This window comes from Sapajus apella, unplaced genomic scaffold, assembly GCF_009761245.1.
Source record: "Sapajus apella isolate SASKATOON/1434 unplaced genomic scaffold, GSC_monkey_1.0 scaffold2, whole genome shotgun sequence".
Taxonomy (NCBI): Eukaryota; Metazoa; Chordata; class Mammalia; order Primates; family Cebidae; genus Sapajus; species Sapajus apella.
In genome coordinates, this window is record NW_022436942.1 from 65104708 (window position 1) to 65116509 (window position 11802).

Below are 11802 nucleotides of genomic sequence, written 5' to 3' on the forward strand. Positions count from 1 at the left end.
AACTTTTATGCTCTGCTTTCTCTTGAAATTTCTCAGTTAGAAATTTCTTCTGCCAGATACTCTAAATCATCTCTCTCAAGTTCAAAGTTCCACAGATCTCTAGGGCAGTGGCAGAAAGTCACTAGTCTCTTTACTACAGCATCACAAGAGTCACATTTGCTTCAGTTCCCAACAAGTTCCTCATCTTCATTTGAGACCACCTCAGCCTGGACTTCATTGTCCATGTCACTGTCAGCATTTCGATCAAAGCCATTCAACAACCTTCTAATAAGTTCCAAAATTTCCCACATTTTCCTGTTTTCTGAATGCTCCAAATGATTCCAATCTTTGCCTGTTAGCCAGTTTCAAAGTCCACATTTTTGGGTATCTTTACAGCAGCACCCCACTCTCTGTGGTACCAATTTACTGTATTGGTTCCTTCTCACGCCGCTGTGAAGAAATACCTGAGACTGGTAATTTATAAAGAAAAGAGGTTTAATGGACTCACAGTTCAGCATGGTGGGGATGTCTCAAGAAACTTATAATAATGGTGGAAGGGGAAGTGAACATGTCCTTCTTCATAAGGCGGTAGAAAGGAGAAGTGCTGAGCAAAGGGGGAAACACCCCTTATAAAACCATCAGAGCTCATAAGAACTCAATATCATGAGAATAGCATGGGGGTAATAACCCCCATGATTCAATTACCTTCCACTGGGTCCTTCCCACAACATGTAGGGATTATGGAAACTACAATTCAAGATGAGATTTCGATGGGGACACAGCCAAACCATATCAAGGGCAGAATCAAGGGTAGAAACAAGACTCAAACTCAAGTTGCTCTACTGGTTACTGTAGACATAAGGGCACTTGAGAGTACAAACTAGTTAACAATTGTTAAGTATAGTAAGCAACTAGGCAAAAATATAAGAACAAATTGCATCTTTAAATTTGGGTTGTATTACTGAAACCAATGTGAAATGCTGCCCATTAGGGGTATAAGAGGCTTCTCACCTTTAGGCCAGTCTTTATTTTCATGGTGCCAGGTAACTCTACCTTATCACAACTCTTTTTTTCCATTTCAACATCTTTCTTTTTCCAGTCAAAATTATTGAGGTATAATTTACACACAGCAAAACTGTTCTTTTCAGTGTACAAATCTATGAGTTTCAGCAGATGCATAATTTTGTAACCCACACACATCACAGTCATGACAGCCAACAGTTCCATTAGCCCCTCTGCAATTCTCTTAAGCACCACTTTATAGTCAAATCCTCCTACCTCCCAGGCAACCACTGATCTCTTTTCTCTTTTTATGGTTTTGCCTTTTCCAGACTGTCATATATATGAAATATAGTATGAAGAGTTTTTAGTTTTGCATCTCTCACTTGGAATAGTGCACTTGAGATTTACTTGTTCTGTGTAAGAGTAGATTCTATTGCATATATGTACCACCATTTCCTTAGCCATTCACAAATTAAAGGGCGCTTAGGGTGTTTCTAGTTTTAGATGATTATAAAGTAATTTCAGGTTTTCACGTGAACATGTTTTCATTTCTCTTGGGTAAACGTCTAGGAGTAGGATTTCTAGGTCATATCATAAGTATATGCATAACTTTCTAAGAAACTCCCAAATCATGCCCCAAGTATTTGTACCCCTCTGCATTCCCACCAACGTCTGAGGGTTTTAGTTTTTGTCCATCTTCAATAGCCTTTGAAATTATTTTTATTTCAACCAAGTAGTGATGATTGTGGCTTTGATTTGCATTTCCCTAATGACTACTATAGTAAATAGACTATAGCAATAAAAGGAACAAACTACTCCTACACACAACATAAATAAATCTCAAATGCATTATTCTAAGTGAAAGATGCAAGACTAAAAACGCTTCAGACTGTATTATATGACATTCTGGGAAAGGCAAAATCATAAGGAGAGAAAATCGATGAGTGGTTGCCTGGGGGTAGGAGGGTTGAGCATCTTTTCATATGCTTATTTGCCATCCATGTATCTTTTTTGGTGAAGTGATTGTTCAATTATTCACACATTTTAAAACTGGATTGTCTTCTAAGTTGTAAGAGTGTGCCATATATTCAGAATACAATCATTTAATACATGTGTTTTGCAAATATTTTCTCCCAGTCTGTTGCTTGTTCTTTTAAGTGTTATCCAAAGAGCAAGTTTTTATAAATTTCTTTTATAGATTGTGTGTTTTGTGTTGTATCTAAGAAAACGTTGCCTAATTCAAGATCACAAAAATGTTCTCCTATGTTTTCTTCTAGAAGTTTTATATTTTCATATTTAGATCTATGATCCATTTTGAATTATTTTGTATATGGTGAAAGGCATGAGTTTATATGTGCTAAGTTTTTGTTTGCAAAATGATGTCCAATTATTCAAGCATTATGTGTTTCTTTTTCTTTTTTTTTTTTTTTTTGAGACGGAGTTTCGCTCTTGTTACCCAGGCTGGAGTGCAATGGCGCGATCTCGGCTCACCGCAACCTCCGCCTCCTGGGTTCAGGCAATTCCTCTGCCTCAGCCTCCTGAGTAGCTTGGATTACAGGCACGCACCACCATGCCCAGCTAATTTTTAGTAGAGATGGGGTTTCACCATGTTGACCAGGATGGTCTCGATCTCTTGACCTCGTGATCCACCCGCCTCGGCCTCCCAAAGTGCTGGGATTACAGGCGTGAGCCACCGTGCCCAGCCCTATGTGTTTCTTTTTACTATCTTTTAATAAGGCTCAATTTACCAGACACTCTGTATATGATCCACATAAAGAAGGGAACCTTCTAGCTTTGGTGTTACAATCCCATGGTTGGAGATGAAAGGGCAGTTTCCAGTTCCTTTGACTGGCAGAAATACCTAACAAGTATGCTTTCTACTCCATAGATATGCATGATACAGAATAGTCGAGAAAGAATTGTCAATGCCTTCTAGTCAAAGATCACTAGGAACACTCCTGTGGTTGAACAAATTGAATTTATCACTCATTGCAGCAAGGGAGATCATGGGGAACCATGGGGCATATTGGTAAAGTGTTCGAAAAATCGGTAATTTGACAGAGGGTTTAAGGAGGTGGAACTGTGCTCTATGCTCTAAACAAGATATTGTCAGGAAGTGGGGGTAATTCTGATTGGGTATCTTAATAAATCTTATCTAGAAACAAGGAAGACTGGAATGAGGTTAAAGCTGTCATTGGCAAATAGGCAACAGTTACATAGACTAGTTTGGGATTTTCGTTTTGTGTATTCCATTTGGTGGGTTGGACAACATTCATGTTTTTGTCTATGTTCAACCATGATTATGAAGTAGACTTATTTTTGTCCTGATCCACCAGGATCATAGAGTGGCCTTGTCTGATGTTGATGTTCTCTAAAATTGCTTTTGTTCAACAAGAATACCAAAGCCTAGTTGTGCCAGCATCTACTGCATGTCAGGAACTGCTTTTCTCTTTCTGAGAATATAGTGGTTAAGAACTTGGGCCCTAGAGTCAGACAAAATTGGGTTTGATCCTAGAGCCTGCTGTTCATTAATTGTGGGACCTGGGGTAAATTATCCAACTTCTTTATGTCTCAGTTTCCTCATATGAATACAGAATTCTCTATATTAGAATATAATGTACTTGCCTCATTGGATTTTTGAGAGATATGAGATGATAGAGGTTAGGAGCTGTGTCAAATAAACCTGCTAGTATGATCATATCATAGGAAAAATTAAAAAGGATATTGGTGCAGGGAAAGGAAAACCAAGAATAGAACAGGTAATTGTGCCAGGATATGGCAAAGAACCAGGAATGGCAAAAAGCAGTAAGAAAGTGAGGACAGAAAGCATAATGATTTACACTGGGTGGTAACTAACCTTTATAAAGCTGTTAATTTAATGCAAGGATAATGCATTACACTCATGAAAACATGGTAAAACAGAAAAATATGTGGATCTTGCAACAAGTAGGTTACTTAATGAGTCCATACTGAAACTCTGGGAAGAGTGATAACAATGAAAACTATAATTGTGCACATAATAGGAGACAGATTCACATGCTGAGCAGAAGGTTGGGCTGGGGCTTTTTAAACTTCAATGTACTATCAGCCTAGAAATAATTTATTGCTTTAACATTACTGGTTTCTGGCTTGCTTCTTTCTGGTCCTCTTTGAACCACCCTACCATGTTAAACAATGTCACATCTAATTTCTAAAATTTTTTAATAAGGCAAAAAGACTGTGTATATAATCAACTAGAAGAAAACTCAGTCATTTAAAATGTTGGGTAATTGATATATGTGTATTAAGAATTTTGTTAAGTTACTGCCTGAAGGCACTAGGAACTTATTATTACTGTTTTTTTTTTTTTTGAGATGGACTTTCACTCTTGTTACCCAGGCTGGAGTGCAATGGCACGATCTTGGCTCACCACAACCTCCGCCTCCTGGGTTCAGGCAATTCTCCTGCCTCAACCTCCTGAATAACTGGGATTACAGGCACGCACCACCATGCCCAGCTAATGTTTTTTTTTGTATTTTTAGTAGAGACGGGGTTTCACCATGTTGACCAGGATGGTCTCAATCTCTTGACCTCGTGATACACCCGCCTCGGCCTCCCAAAGTGCTAGGATTACAGGCTTGAGCCACCGCGCCCGGCTATTATTGTTATTTTAAGAGAGAGGGTCTCATTTTGTCACTCAGGCTGGAGTGCAGTGGCACAACTGTAGCTCACTGCAGCCTTGAAATCCTGGCTCAAGTGATCTTCCTGCCTCAGCTTCCCAAGTAGGTAGGACTATAGGTGTGTGCCACCACACCTGGCTAATTATATATTTGTTTATTTTTTGTAAAGACAGGGTCTCACTGTGTTGACCCAGCTGGTCTCAAACTCCTGACTTTTAAGCAATCCTACCACCTTGGTCTCCCAAAGTGCTGTGATTACCTGGCCAGGGCTCATTATTTTAAGACATGACAAAATCTTTCAAAATAACATCGAGAAATAAATGTTTCATTTTATTTTTCTTGAAACAGGGTCTGACTGTTGTCCAGGCTGGCTCACTGCAGCTTTAACCTCCCAGGCTCTAGCAGTGCTCCTGCTTCAGCATCCCAAATAGCTAGGACTACAGGAGTGTACCACCATGCTTTTATTATTATTATTATTATTATTATTATTATTATTTTGAGACAGAGTCTTGCTGTTGCCTAGGCTGGAGTGCAGTGGTGCAATCTTGGCTCACTGCAACCTCTGCCTCCCGGGTTCAAGCGATTCTTCTGCCTCAGCCTCTCGAGTAGCTGGGATTACAGGCACCCACCATCATGCCCGGCTAATTTTGTATTTTTAGTAGAGATAGGGTTTCAGCATGTTGGCCAGGCTGGCCTCGAACTCCTGGCCTCGTGATCCACCTGCCTTGACCTCCCAAAATGCTAGTATTACAGGCATGAGCCATCGCGCCCGGCCTATTATATTTTTTTTTAGAGATGGGATCTCCCCATGTTGCCCTGGCTGGGCTCAAGTGATCTTCCCCTGCCTCAGCCTCCCAAGGTGCTGGGATTACAGGCTTGAGCCACCTGTATTTTATTTTAATAATCTAAGAAAGGGAGGTCACCAGAATTTAGAAGAGTTCAGCCTATAGAACGAAGAAATACTACAAGTCATGTATATCTTTGTTTTATAGGCTGAACTCCTATATTTGCAGTTTCAGAAGTTTCTGGTGAACTTATGACCTCCCAAAAGAGCTCTTTTAAATCTTAGTTGCTTTATGGAACAGATTCAACTGCTACTTTGAGTTATGGCTTTAATAACTGTAAAAATGCAAAATCTCCCAGGAGTGGCTACAATCCTGTCAGTCATTTGTACTTTAATAATTCTCTTTTAAAACAACGTGCAAAGGGAAGAAACGAGACGTAACTGTGCACTTCATAACTTTAGCTAGTTCAACTGTGAAAGGTCACATATTAAAGATATATTAAAGACAGAAACTTCTGTAATAACAAGAAAACAGAGGCTATCCTTTTCTCCACATGCTGGATAAACAGTACTATCCACTGATCCTGCTAGTCATGCAACCCATATGTTGAAGTGACAAGATTATTTAATTTCCTCTTTCTGCTTTGAGAAACTAAAATACCTTGATAGTCTGAGGACCACTGGCCTTAATTCTCAAGTGGCCTTAATTCTTAAGTGACCATTTAAGTGGCCTGAATTCTCTGATTTCATAAGTTAATGATCAGGTTGAAGCTATAAACTATAGTCCATTCCAAAGCAATAAACTATAGTCCATTCCACGGACCTGGATCAAAGTTAGCTTCATCCAGCATGCTTTCCTCGGTTTTAGCATGTCCTTTCTGAGCTATGTTGACAACAGTTATCATTCATTTCCAGCATCCTGAATATTCTGTAGTGGATAAACCATTTTGTCAGTTTTTTTGCTTCCTGTGTATGTTTTTGACTTCACGTGTTTTTGTTTCATGTATTTTAACGTGTTAATCAGACTGTGAAAGGAAACATCCCACATTTACATAGGACTTCACAGTTCATAAAGACCTTTCCCACCCACCACACACACAAAAAAAGTATGATGAGTTTCCCAACATCTTCATTTCATAGGTGTGGAAAGGGAGTCAAGGAAAAGTTAATGGATACCATTTACGTAGTTAAGCAGGCTTTGAGCGGTTCATCTCCTCCCGTCCTCAAAACGACCTTCTGAGGTGGTTCCTGAAACCCGCTGTGAAGCTCAGAGAGGGACGCCTCACGTCCCAGGGGGATCCGCTCAGGCGGGGCCGCCACGTGCCTCCGCGCTCCGTTAGACGGGAGAGGAGAGCAGCTGCCCCGGCGGGGAACACATGGAGGGGACCCATCAGCAAGTGGCAAGGACGCGGTGCAAAGCCAGGCTTTCTAATGCCCAATCCAAGGCTCTTTCACTACTAAACACACCCTCTTCAACACATTTCGAGCGTCTGGCAGGCCCTGCACCAAGGCGATGGTGATGACAACCCAGGAGGGTTTTTACTCTCAAGGAGCTCAATTTTAGGCCAGCGAGAAGTAAAATAAATAATAATTTAAAAAATCAAACAAACTGAAAAACACATAAATAAGCCACGTCTCTCCTCAACCCCTAGCACTTAGTCACAAAGGCGAGTTATAGAGCCCCGACGTGAACGTCTGAGCAGGCCCGGCTGTCACTCCCTGAGCACAGCAGGCAAAGAAGGTTGAGGCACCTGGACGAAAAGTGCTAGAGAAACTGGCGACTGTCCCACCTTCCCTAAGACCAAGGTTCGGAATTCCAAAGACCGTTACTCGGCGCGGACCTTGACTCCCGGCCGCCGCCGACGCCAAACCTCAGTGCCTGGGGTCCGCGGCTTGCACGTCTCCCGGGCTTCGCACCCCTCGCCCGATTTGATTGGACAGTGGCGGGAAGAAGGCGGGGAGATCCCCGGAGGAGGCGCGCTGAGGCCGGCCGGGGGTTCCCACGGAGGCGCCCAGGGGGCGAAGGGGCGGGAGCGGGCCTCAGAGAGTCGCGCGTGCGCAGTTGGGACGCGGCCCGCTGGGGGCTGCTGGGAGGACCGGACCCTGCGAGAAACGAGTGGGCGTGTGCCGGGTGGGCGCGGGAGGGGCCCGGGCTGCATGAGCGCGCGTGCGCCTCGGAGTCGGAGCCGCGGAAGGAGGCGGGAGCTGAGGAGGCGGTGGAGGGGGCGGGTCGCGTCGGGCGCCACGTCCGCAGCCAGAGGCCGCCGCCGCCGCCACCGCCACCGCCACAGTCTTCCAGCTCCACAGCCTGAGAGGACGCTTACGGAGCCGCGATTGCCGGGGATTGTGCCGGCCGCCGCTGCCGCCCAGGCTGTCTCAGCCCTCCTCGGCGCCGGCCCGCTCCCTCCGCCCGGCCCCTGCCTTTGCCCCAGCGCGGGCCGCGACCCCGGCGGTGAGTAGGGCTGCGAGGGTAGGGGCGCAGCCTGGCTTCCTGCCTTCCTCCCTCGCCCTCTGCTGTCGGCGCTCCTGCCCCTCAGCTCCCACTCCCGGGCCTCGCTCCCAGCGGGGCCTCGGCGGGGACCCAGCGGGAAAGGGGGAGGGGCGGGACAAAGTTGGGGGCGGATGGAGGTTCGCTTCTGGGGCTACTCCTCCTCAACGTCGCTGACTGCCCTGCTGCTATTGGAGCTTGGAGACTCCCCTGGAGAGCCTCCGCCTGATTTTTTAACATCTGGGGGTTTCGGGGTGGAGGCCGAGCTGGGGGGTGGGGGGCGTCAGCAGCCTGGGAGAGGGATGAGGCGGAGGGGCTTGGGTGCTGGGCGTCCTCGCTGTGCCAACTCCTGACCTGTTGATAAACCTCCCTCTTGGGTTCAGGCACACAAGACTTGGCCCCCAGTGGACACCCCCAGAGCTCTTCCTGGGTAGGACGGCTGTATCCCCACGCCTAACCTAAACTAAAAGTGGGAATGGAGAGGGTGCTGGCGGCGCCCAAGGGTGACAGGGAGTGCTGGAGCACCCATCCGTGCCGTCAGTGCCTCCCAGTCTAAATAAAAACTGCCTGCTCTGCACACGCACGTTCAAGACCGATCCCCCAGCTTTCACTTCCAATCAGATCGCCTGTCCTAAACCCTTCTTACATAGAAATTCTGGAACCCTTCGGGAATGGGGGTGTGCTGGGTGTACAACGTGGAGCGGAGGGAGGAGGTGCCAAGCTCAGCGCTAGCCACGGCGCCTCCGGGGTCATTTTCTGCTGCTCCTGCCACGTCACTCTGTGCTAAAGAAAAAAAAAAAACTTGCTAGTGCCTAAAGGGATCAGTGGAGAGAGAAGGGGCAGCCAGGAAGGGTTTAGAAACACCTAGAGAAAAGGGGAGGGTTCTTAATTTGATTTTTGCGTCCTTGTAAACACTGTGCTAATTCCAAATGAAGGTACTTTATTTGCTGTTTGTGATTATTTGCTGTATGCTATTGTTTAGCCTTTAAAACTTCTGCCGGTGTGAGTGCACTCAACGGGTCCCCAGGAATATTGATAACACGCCAACAGGTAAACGCGTATGTGCCTGTGCGCTCCCATGCTTACTTTTAAAAAAGGGAGAAGTAGCCTTTGATAAACCCATATGCATCCTGTTTTGCTTTTTCCACTTGCATTTCTTTAGTCTTTGTTAGAACAGATGTACCAAAAACCAAGTTCAGTAAAAATTTGTCCATTTATAGAAAGCATCGTTAGAAATTGTAATGGTTGTTACATTAGACAAATAAATATACAGGTTTCTGTGTGTGCGCGTGTGCATGTGTTTTTTTTTTTTTTTTTAAACTACAGGAAAATCTTTACCTTTCTTTGTTTCAGTTATTGGGTATTTGCTTTTTTCCTACTTCTGGAATATATCTCACTGGATTATATATTATCTTGAGAGTAGTACTTCTGTATGCTTGTTCACAGGGATGCCTCAGTGCCTAACAGAATGTTTGACACATAGTAGGAATGCAAATAACCGTTAAAATAATGTAGTGAAGATGATGCACTGGTTCTCTGATTTAATAGAGTATTGTAATTCTTAATGTTTCATTTAAGGACAACCCTTAAAAATTGCCATTTTGACACTGTCAGTACTCGTCTAAGTGGGCACTTACAAGTTTTACCGGCAGATTACTTTTTCTTCCTTGCTAGATTCAGGGCATTTCTTGTAGACTATTTGCTGTTGATTTAATGGGCAGGAGCCATCTTTAAAAGCAGACTTTTCTGGATAGTTCGTTTAAATAGAAAAACCTAAAAACGGTAAGCTGGTGTTTTAATGGACTCTGCTTGTTAGTGTATATGTAGTAAAGCCCTGTATAAATATATTTTTGAATCTCCTTGCAGTTATTTGGCAAAGAAGGTAAAACATGGGAGTGAGGATGTGGCAAAGTTCTTATAGGTAGAATATGTAGAAGAATTTAGCTAATTCATTTATAGTCGTCTTTTTCTAATACAGGGAAATTGGCATCTTCTGTTTAATAACAGGTATTTTGAAGTGGCTTTGACGATAAACTTGTGCACTATATTTTGTAGTTAAGCTTTATGTAACATGTTAGTGTTATTTAACTTCTTTTGGTGTATAGAGGGGTGGTACCCAGAGGAAAATTCACTGTTTTTGGAATTTTTTATGACTAAAAACTTTAAATTCACATATGAAATATTACTGAAACCCACAAACAACATTGATTCATCTGTTTTCCTTTAAAAAGAAGAAAGTTTCCCAAGAGGTGTTTGTTTACTTATTTCTATTATTGGAATAAATTACCCTTTAGGGAATTGTGTTGTTAATCCTTGCCCAATATATTTGCCAGCTGCTATATCTATGATACTATTGTACTGGGCAAGAATTATTTCTCCCCATCTCTACAACACTTAATGTAACTGCTGATGAATTTGTAGTCATGATATACAGTCTACAACAAATCTTTCATATGTCACAATTTCTTAAAAATCCACTTATAACCCAGTTTAGTTGTTATTGTCATAGTTTATTCACACTTCAGGACGAAGAAGTACAACCGATTTATGTCTGTAGAATAAGTTAAATCATTTGTACTTATCTAAAGCTATTGTCTGTCATTATTGTCTTCCTTTGGAAACTGTGTTGTTTTGTTTTTTGGTAGAGATGAGGTCTTCCTATGTTGCTCAGACTGGTCTCAAACTCCAGGGCTGAAGTGATCCTTCTGCCTCGATCTTTTAAAGTGCTGGGATTACAGGCCTCAGCCATCATGCCCAGCCAGAAAGTATGTTTTTAATAGAAACTTGTGCATTATGAGCTCTTAGCAGAGGTATTTGTTTCTTGAATATATGTTTCTTGAATGATTCACTAAATGGCAAGTGCCAGAAAAATCTATTCCCACTGGATTGTAAACTCTGGCTTAGAGTAGTGCCTGTGTGTGCTTAATCACACTGAACTCCTAAGTGCATAACAGGGTGCTTGGCACATAGTAGGGCTCAAGTGTATGTTGAACTAATGATTCAGTGAGTTCAGAGGATATAGTTTGTATAGAATTTAGTAATTTTTAATGTATTACTTAAGGGTAACATTTTAAAATGGTCATTTGAATTTTTTTTTTTTTTTTTTTTTTTTTTTTAGATAGTCTTGCTGTGTCACCCAGGCTGGAGTGTAGTGGCTTCATCTTCTCTAACTGCAATATCCGCCTCCCTGGTTCAAGAGATTCTCCTGCCTCAGCCTCCCTAGTAGCTGGGATTACAGGTACCTGCCACCATGCCCAGCTAATTTTTATATTTTTAGTAGAGATGGGGTTTCACCATGTTGGCCAGACTAGTCTTGAACTCCTGACCTCAGGTGATCTGGCCACTCAGCTTTTAAAAGTGCTGGAATTACAGGCCCATTTTAAAATTTCACTGTCAGTTGATACTTGTTTCTACATATATACTCTTAAATTTTATCAGTAGATTATTTACCTTTCACAGTTTTAGATTAGGGCTCTATTTGTCTTCACAATTCCTAATATAAGAGGAACAGGTCTCCTGCAATGGTGATAATGAGCAGGATAGTAATATAAAAAGTATTTAGTAATAAAGTGGCAATATTCATAAAGAGGTAATATCACTAAAAGTTAGGCACATATTTGTGTGTAGGAATTTGGAATGGTTAATGTGAATGAAAAGTACAGATGACGCAGTTAAGGATTTTAGCAATACATTTATAAGGTAACTCAGAGTCTTGCGATAAAATTAGGAATTCAGGGAAAAAAATCTCCAATACTTGTAGCTTTTACATAATTTTTATTATTCTAAAAGTTCTAGAGGAATTTTGATACTACGTACTGGCTTTTAAGATGTGATGTATAAGAAACCCAAAACTAATCCTTTTTTTTTTTTTTTTTTTTTTTTTGAGATGG

At 42.5% G+C, this 11802-nt stretch overlaps 1 protein-coding gene across 1 annotated transcript in view; it reads left to right on the top strand.

Moving 5' to 3' along the window:
• Positions 1-6384: 6384 nt before the first annotated feature.
• TMEM263 (transmembrane protein 263) overlaps positions 6385-11802 on the top strand; it is a 19079-nt gene continuing 13661 nt past the window's right edge. The window contains exon 1 of the mRNA XM_032285806.1: positions 6385-7876. The gene's annotated coding sequence lies outside the window, so the exon portion shown is untranslated. The remainder of the gene's footprint in view (positions 7877-11802) is intronic.